This window comes from Mauremys mutica, chromosome 18 (assembly GCF_020497125.1).
Source record: "Mauremys mutica isolate MM-2020 ecotype Southern chromosome 18, ASM2049712v1, whole genome shotgun sequence".
NCBI classification, from domain to species: Eukaryota; Metazoa; Chordata; order Testudines; family Geoemydidae; genus Mauremys; species Mauremys mutica.
The window spans coordinates 17,909,097-17,922,624 of record NC_059089.1 but is presented as its reverse complement, the minus strand read 5'-3'; the positions used below and the strand labels follow the sequence as shown (position 1 = coordinate 17,922,624).

At 42.7% G+C, this 13,528-nt stretch overlaps 1 protein-coding gene across 8 annotated transcripts in view; it reads left to right on the top strand.

Annotated features, from left to right (window-relative positions):
• Positions 1–13,528, top strand: part of FNBP1 (formin binding protein 1) — a 146,318-nt gene that overhangs the window by 36,811 nt on the left and 95,979 nt on the right. The gene's annotated exons all lie outside the window — the stretch shown is intronic.

Here is a 13,528-nt window from a genome sequence, read left to right as displayed (position 1 = left end):
GTAGTATAGTAGATTTGTTCCTGGGTGGGTTTTTTATTTATTGTCTAACTCTAGGTAAAATATTTTGCGTGTTCAAAGTGAAATATCAGGGAGGATATATAGGTACTCAAATGGTAAAATAGACTGACATGTATGGAAAAGCTACAAGTGAAATATGTATTATCACAAACAACGCTCTCAGTGAGCAGTAGATATACTCATCTTTCCTCCACTCCTCCTGCCCCCTTGAAATGTCCTTCAAAGCAAGAACAATGTTTGAAAGGAAGAGATAGGCATTTCTTCCATGGTGCTATTATTTGACCCTTATCTGTGTTTCATGAAGCAAAAGGTACAGAATCTGCTTTAATCCCATTTCATTCTTAACAATATATAAAGATGGATGTTTTGCTGGGCTCATTGACTGAGCTGCACTGACTTAATTAACTGACAGATTTTATGTGGAAAGTCTTATTTCATTTAGTGACAACTGAGTCAGACAGAAGCTAACATGCTTCTGTACTTTCTGCTCACCACTACTTTCTGAATGGTTCTTGCAATATTATTGTACGTTTGGTGTATTACCTTATTTATTTGCTTGAAAACTATTACATTTGGACATAGCTTTAATATAGGTCCTTGGGCATTTGTGTTTTGTTGTATTTTGTTTGCACTAGGTTGCCATGTGGGACTTAGGCTTTATCTTTTTTTTAATATGCTATTATTAAAACACATTTAAATTTTGTGATCTTTTGTGATTTATTAAAATTTTGTGATCTTCTCTTTCATCTCCCTCCCCCCCCCCGAGGAATGAGGAAGGATGGTGATGAGATAAAAAGGTGTCAGAGTCAAGGATGAAAATTAATGCTTAATACCCTTACAGTAACAATCCTTTGATTTTTTTTTGGTTTTTTTTTTGCTGGGGTTGGAAAACAAGACTTTTTTGGGATCTGGAGTGGAACCTCAGTGTATCAAAATTAGAGAATTAGAAATTCCCACAAGTGTTTTTAACCTTCTTTATTCACAGTTCTCTTATTCTGTTGCTGGGTTACTAAAAGTGAAACAGAAATACTAAATATTGGTTGGTTAATTTCCTCTTATTAATTTGCAACACAATTCTAGGGCTCTCGCCACATCGACTGTGTCTACACTAGCATTTTCTTAAGTGTCCCATGACTGCAATGCCACCAGTGCAGCTTCATGAGAGGAAGTAACAGTGGTACCAATACTGTAGACTAGGGGTCAGCAACCTTTCAGAAGTGGTGTGGTGTGCTGAGTCTTCATTTATGCACTTGAATTTAAGGTTTCGCGTGCCAGTCATACATTTTAACATTCCTAGAAGGTCTCTTTCTATAAGTCTATAATATCTAACTAAACTATTGTTGTATGTAAAGTAAATAAGGTTTTAAAAATGTTTTAAAGAAGCTTCATTTAAAATTTAAATTAAAATGCAGAGCCCCTCGGACCGGTGGCCAGGAGCGGGGCAGTGTGAGTGCCACTGAAAATCAGGTTGTGTGCCGCCTTTGGCACACGTGCCATAGGTTGCCTACCCCTGCTGTAGACCAACCACTGGTGTTTTAAACACTGCTATCTAAACCTGATTCAAGCCGTTCTGGATAGAAGACACAATGGTTTAAATTCCAGCAGATACTGGTATCCTTCCTCCAGAACTTAATATTTAATTAAAAAAATAAAGGACCATATTCTGTCCTGGCAGAAATTCAATAACTTCAGTGGAGTTAGAACAGAATTTGACTCCAAGTCTCTAGCCTTTACATCTGTGAGGAAATCTACCAAGCGTGAACTGAGTGTGCATCATGTAGTGCTGTCTACTTGAGTCTTCAGATGTCTGGAAACAATAACTGCCAGAGAAACGTGATCTGCTCCGTTCATCTGAGTGGGTAGGGGACTGAAACCTAGTGATGACAAATTAAGGCCCCAATCCTGCATTGGCCCTGCATGGGCACAAACATTAACTATTTCAATGCTGATCAAAACACTCTGGAAAGAAGGGTGATGTTATTATGCTGATATCCATAGACTGCTGTGAGCATCATCTCCACTTGGCATCAGGAGTGGATCTTGGAGTATAGCCAGAATTTGGGAGCAATACCACCTTTTATTTTTGTCTGAATCAGCCTAATATTAGTTAGATGACAGTTGCTGTCTTTTTAGCGTTGTAGTAGCCATGTTGGTCCCAAGATATTGGAGAGACAAGAAGGGTGAGGTAATACAGGGCCGCCCAGAGGATTCCGGGGGCCCGGGGTCTTCGGCGGCGGGGGGCCCTTCCGTTCCGGGACCCGCCGCCGAAGTGCCCCGAAGACCCGTGGCGGGAGCCCCCCGCCGCCGAATTACCGCCGAAGCGGGACCCGCGGCTGAAGCGCAGCCCGGTCTTCGGCGGTAATTCGGCGGGGTGGGGGTCCCCGCCGTGGGTCTTCGGGGCACTTCGGCGGCGGGTCCCGGAACGGAAGGGGCCCCCCGCAGCCGAAGACCGGGCTGCCCTTCGGCGGCAGGTCCCGCTTCCCCCCGGCCCCAGCCTCTTACCCCCGGCTCCCTCCTCACCCGGAGTCTCAGCGCCTCGCCGGAACAGCCGCAGCGTGTCCCCGGCGGGGCCTGAGCTCCGTCCAGCTCAGAGCCGCGTGGGGAGGGGGAGGGGCTGTGAGCTCCATGCCGAGCGGAGGGAGCTGAGATCAGCCCGGAGCTCCCAGCCCCGCCCCCTGACCACGCGGCTCGGAGCGGGGCGGGGCTCAGGGGCCCCGCCGGAGACACGTCGCTTGATGCGCTGAGGCTCCAGGAGAGGGGCGGAGGCGGGAGCCTCCACTGTTCTCTTGGGGGCCCCTGCGGAGCACGGGGCCCGGGGCAAATTGCCCCCTTTGCCCCCCCCTCTGGGCGGCCCTGAGGTAATATCTTTTCTTGGTGAAAGAGACAAGCTTTTGAGCTACACAGAGCTCTTCTTCAGGAATCACACATATTGAAAGAGACCATTCAAAATGAAGTGGGCCAGTTAACATTTCTTAAGTCATAGCACAAAAAAGGGGGGTTAGTGGATTACAGATTATTGTAATAAGACATGAAACAGTGTCTTTATTTATGATTTTTAGTGTCTAGCAAAGTAATGAATTTAAGTTCCCAGGCTCATCTTTTGAAGGTGTCGTGCAGGTTTCCTTTGAGGACTGAGAGGTCAGATATGGAGTGATCATTTTGCAAAAAGTGTTTTTTCTTTTATCAGTTATCTGTGTGAGTTCATTTGAGAGCATGGTGATATGGATTCAAATACCCATAAATTGTTGCTTTAGTCCCAAAACCTTGTTGAAAAATCTTCATTTTCCTTTATTGTGCAAGAAACTCTACAGTGTGTTTTTTGTTTTCTTTGCCTCATTGCTTTGCTCAGCACAATCTTTTATGACCTCTTTCCTTATTCCTATGGTGCTTTGCTGTGCTAATGAATCTGATTGTTTAACACTGGAGCAGTGACTGGGGGAATATTTGTAATGCAATCCAAGGTGTGACTGCAACTCAGGTAGACATAGTATTTCTAAAATAGCACTATAGATGTGGCAACAGGTGTGCTTGAACAGCCTGATCTGAAGCCCATGCCACCACACCTACACTAATGTTTTTAGTAATATTTGCCTATGTCTATCTGGGCTGCAGTCACATCTTGGATTGCAGTACAGGCATTCCCTGGATTGCTATCTTCTGATCTTTTGCAACTGTCAGTTAGAATAAAATGAGGAAAAACAAGCACACGTGACTGTTTCCAAGCTGAGCATTGCCAGAGTAAAAAGCTTGCAGCAGAGCTGTGAAAAGAATGCATGGGTTTGACGTTATTTGGGGCTGTGATAAAAATACTCCAGAGGAATGAATGGAAACAGAAATTGTTAGAAGCACACATTGCCATAGGGCTGAGATTTTCAATGGTGCCTAAGGGATTTAGATGCCCAGTTCTCATTAAAGTTAATGACTAAAGGTCGTCTCTTTCCTCTGAGCTCTTCTCTTATGGTAATAATGATCTGCATTGCTAGGCACTTCACAGAACAAACACAAAGACACAGTCCCAGTACAACCTAAGGGACCAGTTGTGCAAGTTTCTACCCACATGGAACCACATAGGTCAGCTTGTAGGTGCAGGCTCTGACGTCATAAGCTCTTTGTTAAATGGAATCAGTGGAACTGGGGAAGTCCCAGGGGCTCCACATGGATGTAAGAGTCCATTTACAGGAACCAGGGCCTAATATTATGCATGGTGTGACAAGTAGAGACAGTGAGAGGATGGATTGGAGTGGGATGAGAAAGGACAAAGGTTATAGTAGTATGAATAGGTGGTTACTGTATTTAGGTATGTGCGCATCCTGTTCATTCAATGAAAAGTGCTATCTTTTTCTTTTAAGCTATTTTTGACTCTCTTTTTGTGGGCAGCATGGAAGAAGTGGGTCTGAAGGAGAGATTTGAATGAGGTGTACAAAAACGCATACAGATGGTGGTTGGAGATGCTGTAATATAGGTATCCTCATCAATACATTGTCCAGCTAAAAAATGCTTCTCTGTGTACAGAAATTTCTTATTCAGGGGAGAGAAAGTGGATCATATAATTGGAAAACAAGTTTGTGTTCTTTTCATTGCAAAGAAAGAAATGTAAAAATATAAAAATATAAAAAATATTGCTCAAGTGTGCAGGGGTGTAATCAGGAAGGCCAAAACACAGTTGGAGTTGCAGCTAGCAAGGGATGTGAAGGGTAACAAGAAGGGTTTCTACAGGTATGTTAGCAACAAGAAAAAGGTCAGGGAAAGTGTGGGACTCTTAATGAATGGGGGAGGCAACCTAGTGACAGATTATGTGGAAAAAGCTGAAGTACTCAATGCTTTTTTTGCATTGGTCTTCACAGACAAGGTCAGCTTCCACACTGCTGTCCTGGGCAACACAGTGGTGGAAGAAAAGGTTATGGACTATTTAGAAAAGCTGGACATGCACAAGTCCATGGGTCCAGAGCTAATGCATCTGAGGGTGCTGAGGAAATTGTCTGCTGTGATTGCAGAACCACTGGCCATTATCTTTGAAAACTGGTGGCGATTGGGGGAGGTCCCGGACAATTGGAAAAAGGCAAATATAGTGCCCATCTTTAAAAAAGGGAAGGAAGAGAACCCGGGGAACTACAGACCAGTCAGCCTCACCTCAGTCCCTGGAAAAATCATGGAGCAGGTCGTCAAGGAAACCACTTGGAAGCACTTGAAGGAGAAGAAGGTGATCAGGAACAGTCAACATGGATTGACCAAGGGCAAGTCATGCCTGACCAACCCGATTGCCCTCTATAATGAGATAACTGGCTCTGTGGATATGGGGAAAAGCAGTGGATGTGATATATCTTGACTTTAGCAAAGCTTTTATATGGTCTCCCACAGTATTCTTGCCAGCAAGTAAAAAAAGTATGGATTGGATGAATGGACTGTAAGATTAATAGAAAGCTGGTAAGTGAAATGTATGATAGGAAAGTAGTAGCCTTTCAAAGAACTCCTCCCTCAAAGCTCTCCAGAAGGCCTTTAACTGAGGTCTGCTAGCATGTGGAATGGTCTCCTAAGGAGAGTGGTGGAAGCCCTATTATTGGTGACATTTTAAATCAAGACTGAGCAAAGCAGCGCAAAACATATAGTAGAGAGCAATCCTGAAATGTCTGTGCGATAGAGAAAGGTACCATCTTGGCTAACTTTTCAGATTCTAAGTAGTGACAATGCACATTAGAAATTCTAAATCAGTGGTTTTCAACCTGTTTTCACTTGTGAACCTCTAAAAAAAATTTGAATGGAGGTGCGGACTCCTTTGAAAATCTTAGACATAGCCTGCAGAACCCCAGGAATCTGCGGACCACGGGTTGAAAACCACTAACAAATGCTCATTGGCTGATTGAAGGTAAGACACTGTTGCCAACAGCTTCTGAAATCTGCCTTTTCCAACTTAATTCTTTTAGGGCCATTGCAAACACCACAGCTTTAAGGATTACACATTTTTAAAAGCTGTAATTTGTGATCAAATGAATTCCCTATGCTAAAAGTTCTTTTCTGCTCCGTGCCTCATCAGTCTTAGGTGAGAGCCACTTCCTAGCCTAAGCTTCTTGAATAGACAGATGGGACAATGAGGAGGAATAGGTTTTTAGAGCCCTTTCTCTCACTGCACCACTTGTCCTTCAAGACCTCATTCCTCTCTCTTTCTGGCAGCACAATTGGGCCTATCTTCACTTGACCTTGATATTTTTCTGTCTCCTGAAGGAACGAACACACACTCTCTCTCTCTGAAAGTGGCACAGATGCCCACGGTATGAAGGGATTGCGCCCAGGACGTTGCCTCTTTATTACAATTGCAGTTGAAACCCCTAATACTTTTGAGAGATACCAAAGGGACTGCAACTCTTATCTGTAACTAAGGGCTGGTCTACACTGGCAATTTGCAGCGCTGCAACTTTTTCGCTCAGGGGTGTGGAAAAAAACACGCCCCTGAGTGCAGCAAGTTTCAGCTCTGTAAAGCACCAGTATAGACAGTGCACCAGCGCTTGAAGCCGCGCTCTCAGCACTGGTAGCTAGTCCCCTGTGCTGCGACCACACAAGCCACGTTAATGTGCTGCCACAGCAGCACTTTAGCGTTACCAGTGTAGACTAGCTCAAAGACTACAGTAAACAGCCAGAGTTCATCTTGTCGTCGTTCTTGTTTGTGGAACTCAGTTCTTGCAGCTCTTTGTTCCGGTTGATCACAACTCCAGCCACTGACCAGTATCTCTGCTTCCTTTCCATTTATACAGTTAGTATTTTCTTAACAACTCTAGCACCTTTTACTTTCAGACAGCTACCTGCACGGCAGCATTTCAACCCTTCCTTTGTGCTGTACACCATGGAGTTCTCTTTCTCTAAACTAGACCTGGGCAGACCACTCAAACAGCAGAGCAGACTAACTTACGGAACAACAGACCTGACTCATTCAGCCACAAGGAGTTATCATCAGGTTTTTCGTATTCTGATCTCTTTGGTATTCTAAAAATAGGGTGTTAAACAAATTGATCAGGCGACAAAGACAGCAAGGAGATCACCTTCTGAAGGTGAACTCGCTGTATCTTTGTGAGTGTTCAGCATATTTTGCATTTTTCAAAGGGTAATATCTCCTTGAAAGTGCCTGGGGAGAGGATGGGAGGAGTGATTCCTCCTCTTTGAAAAGGGTACGAGGGGGACGGTTGGATGTTAAGTTTGCTGTTAATATAATGTACCCAACAAGAGTGCTGTGACTTGCATAAAAAGGGATTGGAGAGAGGCTTTCCCTCCTTGAAATTCTCCAAAAAGTTTGAGGGGACTGAATGTAAATATATGGGTGACTGGTTGCCTCTGTGACATACTGTTCAGATTTATTTAGTGACGCTCTATCTCATAGAACAGTATGGAGTGTGGTACCTCGCAGTGCTCTTTGCCAAAAACCTTCAAAGACAGACAGTAGGTCAAGTTCTGCTCTCTGGTACACCTGTGTAATCCCATTGACTTCGGTAGAGGTTATGTGGTTGCAAGTGTGAGCAAAAGGTGTCTCTTGGTGTTGAAATTACACCCCTGCTCTTTCTGACCTGAATTGCCTCTGGGGATGGGCGAGGTCTGTTATTCTGTACATGCTATCTCTTTGTATTGTCTCTAGATTTGAAGCCTCCTGAAATAAGGGGTTGTCTCAGTGTTTCCCCCAGGAATTGAAATTAGAGGGGGTGTTGGAATATTCAGGGGGGTGAGGGCCGACGAGGGTTGAGACCATGAGGGCAAAGGTAGGCTATATGGCACCAGAGTAGAAACTGAAAAATGTTTCACGACCATTTTATTAGATTTAACTCATGTTTTAAAATCATCACAAAAATTAAAGTTGGCTAGTCAAGCCTACTATGAAGCACTACATCTACATCCTTCTTGGTTTCTTGTTGTAATTTTGCACTCTTTGGTGTCTTCTTGTGTGTCCATTACTTCCAGTCCTTCTTGATAGTCTCATGATCAGGCAGAAGGCGACTGCTTTCAGAACACAAAATTCTATTCAATGAGGAAAAAACGCTCAACTGTAGCTGTTGTGACTGAGAGTAGCAAGAGATGAATTCCTACTTCTTTCATTCCAGGAAACATAGCACAAAGATCAGGTCGAGCCACTAGTGATGATAAAGAAGTTGAAGTTAAATCTTCATTTGTTTGTCGTATGATATTCCACTCTGTGTTCAAAATTTTCTGTTCTGTCCTGATCACATAGCTGCACCATTGCTGGTAGTGCCTCACTCTACTCAACTGTAGGTGTTTTATAAGAGAGGCATCTGTAAAAGCTATGTAGAGGTTGAGTAGAATCCAGAAATCACTATTGTAGATTTGTAAGAATCAAGTCTGTGTACTTTTTCAGCTGGCTTTACAAACACTTCTTGTCCTCTTCACTTAAGGAGTCAATATAAGTACCTTCATTAGTCAACTTCTGGAATGAAGTCTTTGCTTCTTCCAGTACATTTTCAATGGATATCTCTGATTGATCCAAAGGTAGCTTCTACTTCTGGAAAAAGATCTACTACTGTTGTAGCAGATGCCTGGATGACATTGTTTAATGACCCAAGTGGTTTCAACTGTAGACTTACAAGAGAGAGAATGGCAATAGTGTTCTCTGAACTTAGTAACAAAAGTAGTCTACCAGCCTCACTACTTAGATCTGTCCTATCTTGGTGGATAATTTCGAAAGCCAGTAATAATGGTTGCAGTAATTTTAAAACAACAGCCAAGAATCGCTCATGAGAAAGCCAGCAGGTTTTCTCAGGTTGGACTAATTTTAACTTCAATCACAGTGTATCTTCTATTTGTTTCCAAGATGTTCAGTCCTTTGGGACTCTTTCTGGAAAAAAAAGAGTATAAAAAAGCCATTAAATTTATGGCTTTTTAATGGCTTTTGAAGATTCTGGAGTAGATGGCCTCTGCAGTGTGTATAGGAGAGATTAGGGTTACACTTTTCTCTGAGCAAAGCTTGTACTCCACTATCTCTTCAAGAGAAGTTTGTAGCTCGATCAAATGCTCAAGTACCATCTGTTTGGGGTTCAATTTACAAGCATTTAACTCTTCTAAGATGTCACAGAAGCAGCTGATGTGTCTTCTATAACCTGAACATCTAGAATGCATCTACTGAGCTACCACAGACATCAAGATAACCTACGCAATGACTTAATATTTGATGCCTATTTGCATTGGTGCATTCATCAGCCATGTATGCACATATTTTGAATATGGTGAGAGAGTTCTCCACTTTTTCAGCTGATGAGTCTTTCACTGTTGCACCACATGCTTCTAGAGAGTCAACTGAGTTTTTTCAGAAAGATAGCGAGCATTTGCCAGTCTTGTTTGAAACCAGTGTCCAACTTCAGGATTAACAAATGACAATGCACTTAACATTGGCCTCCAGTTTGTAGTGTGTGGTCTGGTATCTCTTGCTTAAATAGAAAGTATGGTGCAACAGCCATGTTGGTTCACATAAACTGAGTTGTGTCTCCAGCATTCTTAACAGCCTCATTAAGTTCTTCTTAAATTGGCTTTGACTGTGACTGGCTTATAAGGCTTTCTGCATGTTGATGATACAGTCCAGAGGCATGGTGTTTTGCAGCCTTTTTCATACAGGTTGTCAGTATTGGCTTAGCTGATCAGTCTGGCAAACCAAGCTCCTCCACTTTTGCTATATAAATCCATGATATGCCCACATCTTGAATACTGTGTGCAGGTCTGGTCACCCATCTCAAAAAAGAGATATTGGAATTGGAAAAGGTACAGAAAAGGGCAACAAAAATGATTAGGGGTATGGAATAGATTCCATAAGAGGAGAGATTAAAAAGACTGGGACTCTTCAGCTTGGAAAAGAGATGACTAAGAGGGGATATGATAGAGGCTTATAAAATCTTGACTCAGGTGGATAAAATGAATAAGGAAGTGTTATTTACCCCTTCACTTAACACAAAAACCAGGGATCACTGAATGAAATTAATAGGCAGCAAGTTTAAAACAAACAAAAGGAAGTATTTCTTCACACAGCGCACAGTCACCCGTGGAACTTTTTGCCTGGGATGTTGTGAAGGCCAAAATTATAACTGGGTTCAAAAAAGAACTAGATAAATTCATGGAGGTTAGGTCCATCAATGACTATTAGCCAGGATGGGCAGGGATGCAACACTATGCTCTGAGTGTCCCTTGCCTCTGTTCGCCAGAAGCTGGGAGTGGATGACAGGGGATGGATCACTCTATGATTCCTTGTTCTGTTCATTCCCTCTGAAGCACCTGGAATAGTGACTGTAGGAAGACCGGATACTGGGATAGATGGAGCATTGGTCTGACCCAATATGGCCATTCTTACATAAAAAGTAATTATAATAATAAAAAAGTTTAGTACAGAAACTCCCTGAGATAATGGCCGCTTGAGATAGCGGTGGTGTGAGATAATGGCCTTGGCAAATAATGCATTTTAAAAATCTTGGCCTACTAGGAAACCCATATTTATATAAGTTTCCCAGTCACAAATCTAGCATTCTGGAGCGGAGTCACTAAAATATGGTTCAGTGCTCTGGCCGCTGTTGTCTGTCGTGCCACTGTTCACTCTACCGCTCTGTCCCCAGTGGCCCTGCACTGTCACTTTCTGCTGCCACCTGCCACTGTGACCTCTGCGAGTTGGTCTCTCAAGGTTCCACCCAGCTCTCAGTGGGGGAACCTTGCTGCTAGTGCAGGCTGGGCTGTCTCTTCCACAGAAACACTGTCCCACTGCAGGTCTAAGCACTTAGACCTGATTATCAGTGATTTCAGCTCTAGTGGTTACATATGAAGACTAATCATCTCTCTCTCTAAACAGGAGAGAGGGGCAGGTCAAATAGTGCTTGTGACTTAGGCAGAGGCCACACCACCAAGCAAAACACCTGTGCCCCACCCACCCACCTTCTCTCTCTCTCTCTCTCTCTCTTCACTAGGATATGGCATCCAAACCTCCTGCTTATGGAGTGCAGTTCAGTTGAGGGTGACCAGTGCTTAATTTGTAATGAAAAGTGCCAGGGCTCAAGCAAGTTTGTTACTCTCATAACTGATGTGACAAGCCCAGAGGTCCCAGGGCTATGGACTGCCAAGTCTAGAGGTGCCGGGGCTCAGCCCTGGCAAGCCCTGGCACAAATTAGCACTGAGGGAGACCCCCTCATTCAGACAGGCTAAATACAGTTCTGCTGCCCTTTACTCATACGATAAGGATAACACATTTCAGGGGTTTGTAACCCAACACTAGCCAAAATTGATCACTTGGGCAACACAGCTCTGCCTGCTGGCTACCTGGGCAGAGTAGGTGAGTTCATGTAAATACAGTGTGGTCCTGAAGCCTTTCCACCCACCCCTGGCTCATCACTAGGTGTCAGGGGAGAGCTCATTCAGACCTTGCTTATAAATAATAATTTGAAATTTATTAGGCAGGCCAATATAGCCAAAACAAATGTGCTGACATTGTCATAAATAACAGCTGTATGAGGAAGGTAGTCTTTGTTCACACTTTTCAACCCCATTATGCTTTCTCAGGTACAAGTATTTTCTCATATACTATATAAGCTTTTAAAGTGTGTATTAATGTTTCAATTCAAATTTCCAACCAATGACTAAATTGGCAACACTGCATGTAACTGGGGGGGGGGTGGAAATTCAGGAGGGGTGTACACCCCGCCTGGGGCGGGGTCTAGGGAAACCCCTGGGTTGTTTACAGACAAATTTGCGCCAGTTCAGGTAACTTCCGCCTCTCCCACCGCAGTGTAACTATTAGTATTTTGGTTTTTAAGGGTGGCTTATTTTGGTTTGAGTATACCTTATTTCAACTTCGTTAAAATCCGTTCCTAATTAACTTAACTAAACTGAAATAAGCCTCTGTGAAAAACCTATTGCTCCAATTTAACTAAATCAGTTTAAAATTGCACCTTAAGTTAAGCCAGTGCAACTTTGCAATTAGACAAGACCAAAGCATGAGAATAGATAGCTCCTGTATTGTATATTAACAAGCTACTTTATAAAATTCTGTATATTGCCCTTTTTTGACCTGATTCAAATCTCTCTCTGTTAAGGGGCCCAGCCAAGAATGGAGCAATAAGATTAGCAAGCAGTGTAGCAGCTTCCGTTATGCAAGACTGACTTACTAGAGACAGCTGTACTTATGTCAAGAGAATTTATATTTTGATTGACATATGTTACACTGCACCAAATGTAGTCTGCTTGAAGCAACATATTAGTGCTCTGCAGTAGACTTTGTGGGAGTCTGTTTCCATATTCTACTAATCAAAGGAAGTGGGTTTTCCCCCCCTGTCTGTTTTACTGATGTTAGCTGATGGTTTTACAAACCGAAAGTCGCACAGTGCCAGATCTTCAGCTGGTGTAAATTAGCATAGATTCATTGACTTCAGTGGAGCTACATCAGTTTATGCTAGCTGAGGATCTGACCTCAAACCTATTTAAGCATATAGCTTTCATAAGACATGAAACTAAGATGTAGAGACTTGCAGAGTTTGTAAGCTAGACAAGGTAGATAAATAATGGGTTCGTATTGCACTTCTGTCAAGGTAAATTTGCAATGAAGTTATTATATAGACATGAACTGCTAAAATGTTACCTGTTGCAGATTAATATGGACTTTACCAGGAAGGTACTAAGGATTTAATTTTTGTTCTCTTTCCCTACCTATTCCATTTTTGGCAAGCTGGCTCTATCGCACCCTGCCTCTCAGCCAGGAACATAATTGAGATGCTCATCCTATCATCACCTGCATTCTGATATACTGGAAGAAATGAGGCCTGTTAGATTTTGTGTTGTGAATCATATTTTTCAGAAGGCTAGATCTGGGAAGCTTAGGCTTGTGTATTGTGTTCGTATAATGAAATTAAATAGTGACAACGTAACATCCGAGAGCTAGAATTTGAAAAGCTAAGATGTTTTTGCATTAGGTCTTTAGACCCTAGAAAGAACTCGTATTTTGATTTGGTAATTAATCTGAATGTACAGTTGTCTAATCTCTTGGCATCTGGGAAACTCCAGACTGACACATGGGATGCTTTTTGATGCAGAAGACTTATTGAAAACATGAGTAATTTTGGGGGCGACAGTATTTAAAGACGAAAGTAGCATCTGTATGTAAATGTGGACTTACAAGAAGGATTACTGTAAACGGAGCTAAAGTCATGTTTTCGCGTATCAGTTTTGTGTGTTTTCTATTTTATAAGTAAACATAAGGGTGTATGGGAAGTCAGTTCTGTTCCGTAGAAGGATGTTCCATAAATGCCAGCTATTGAAAGGAAAATCTTGAGGAATGGCTCCACAAAGTTTCAGATGATACCTATGATGTTATCAACCTGAGAAAAACAGTTGAGGTGTTAATTAAGAGTGGATTTCTGAATTTGTGGGTCTTTTAGCAAACTCTAGTGACAAGATCAATGCAGTCCTAAAGGTACAACTCCGTACACCTCTGTTGAAGCATTTCTTGGGGCTCAGAAACTGTCACGTGACAAGCCCGACTTTCGGAAATGATGTT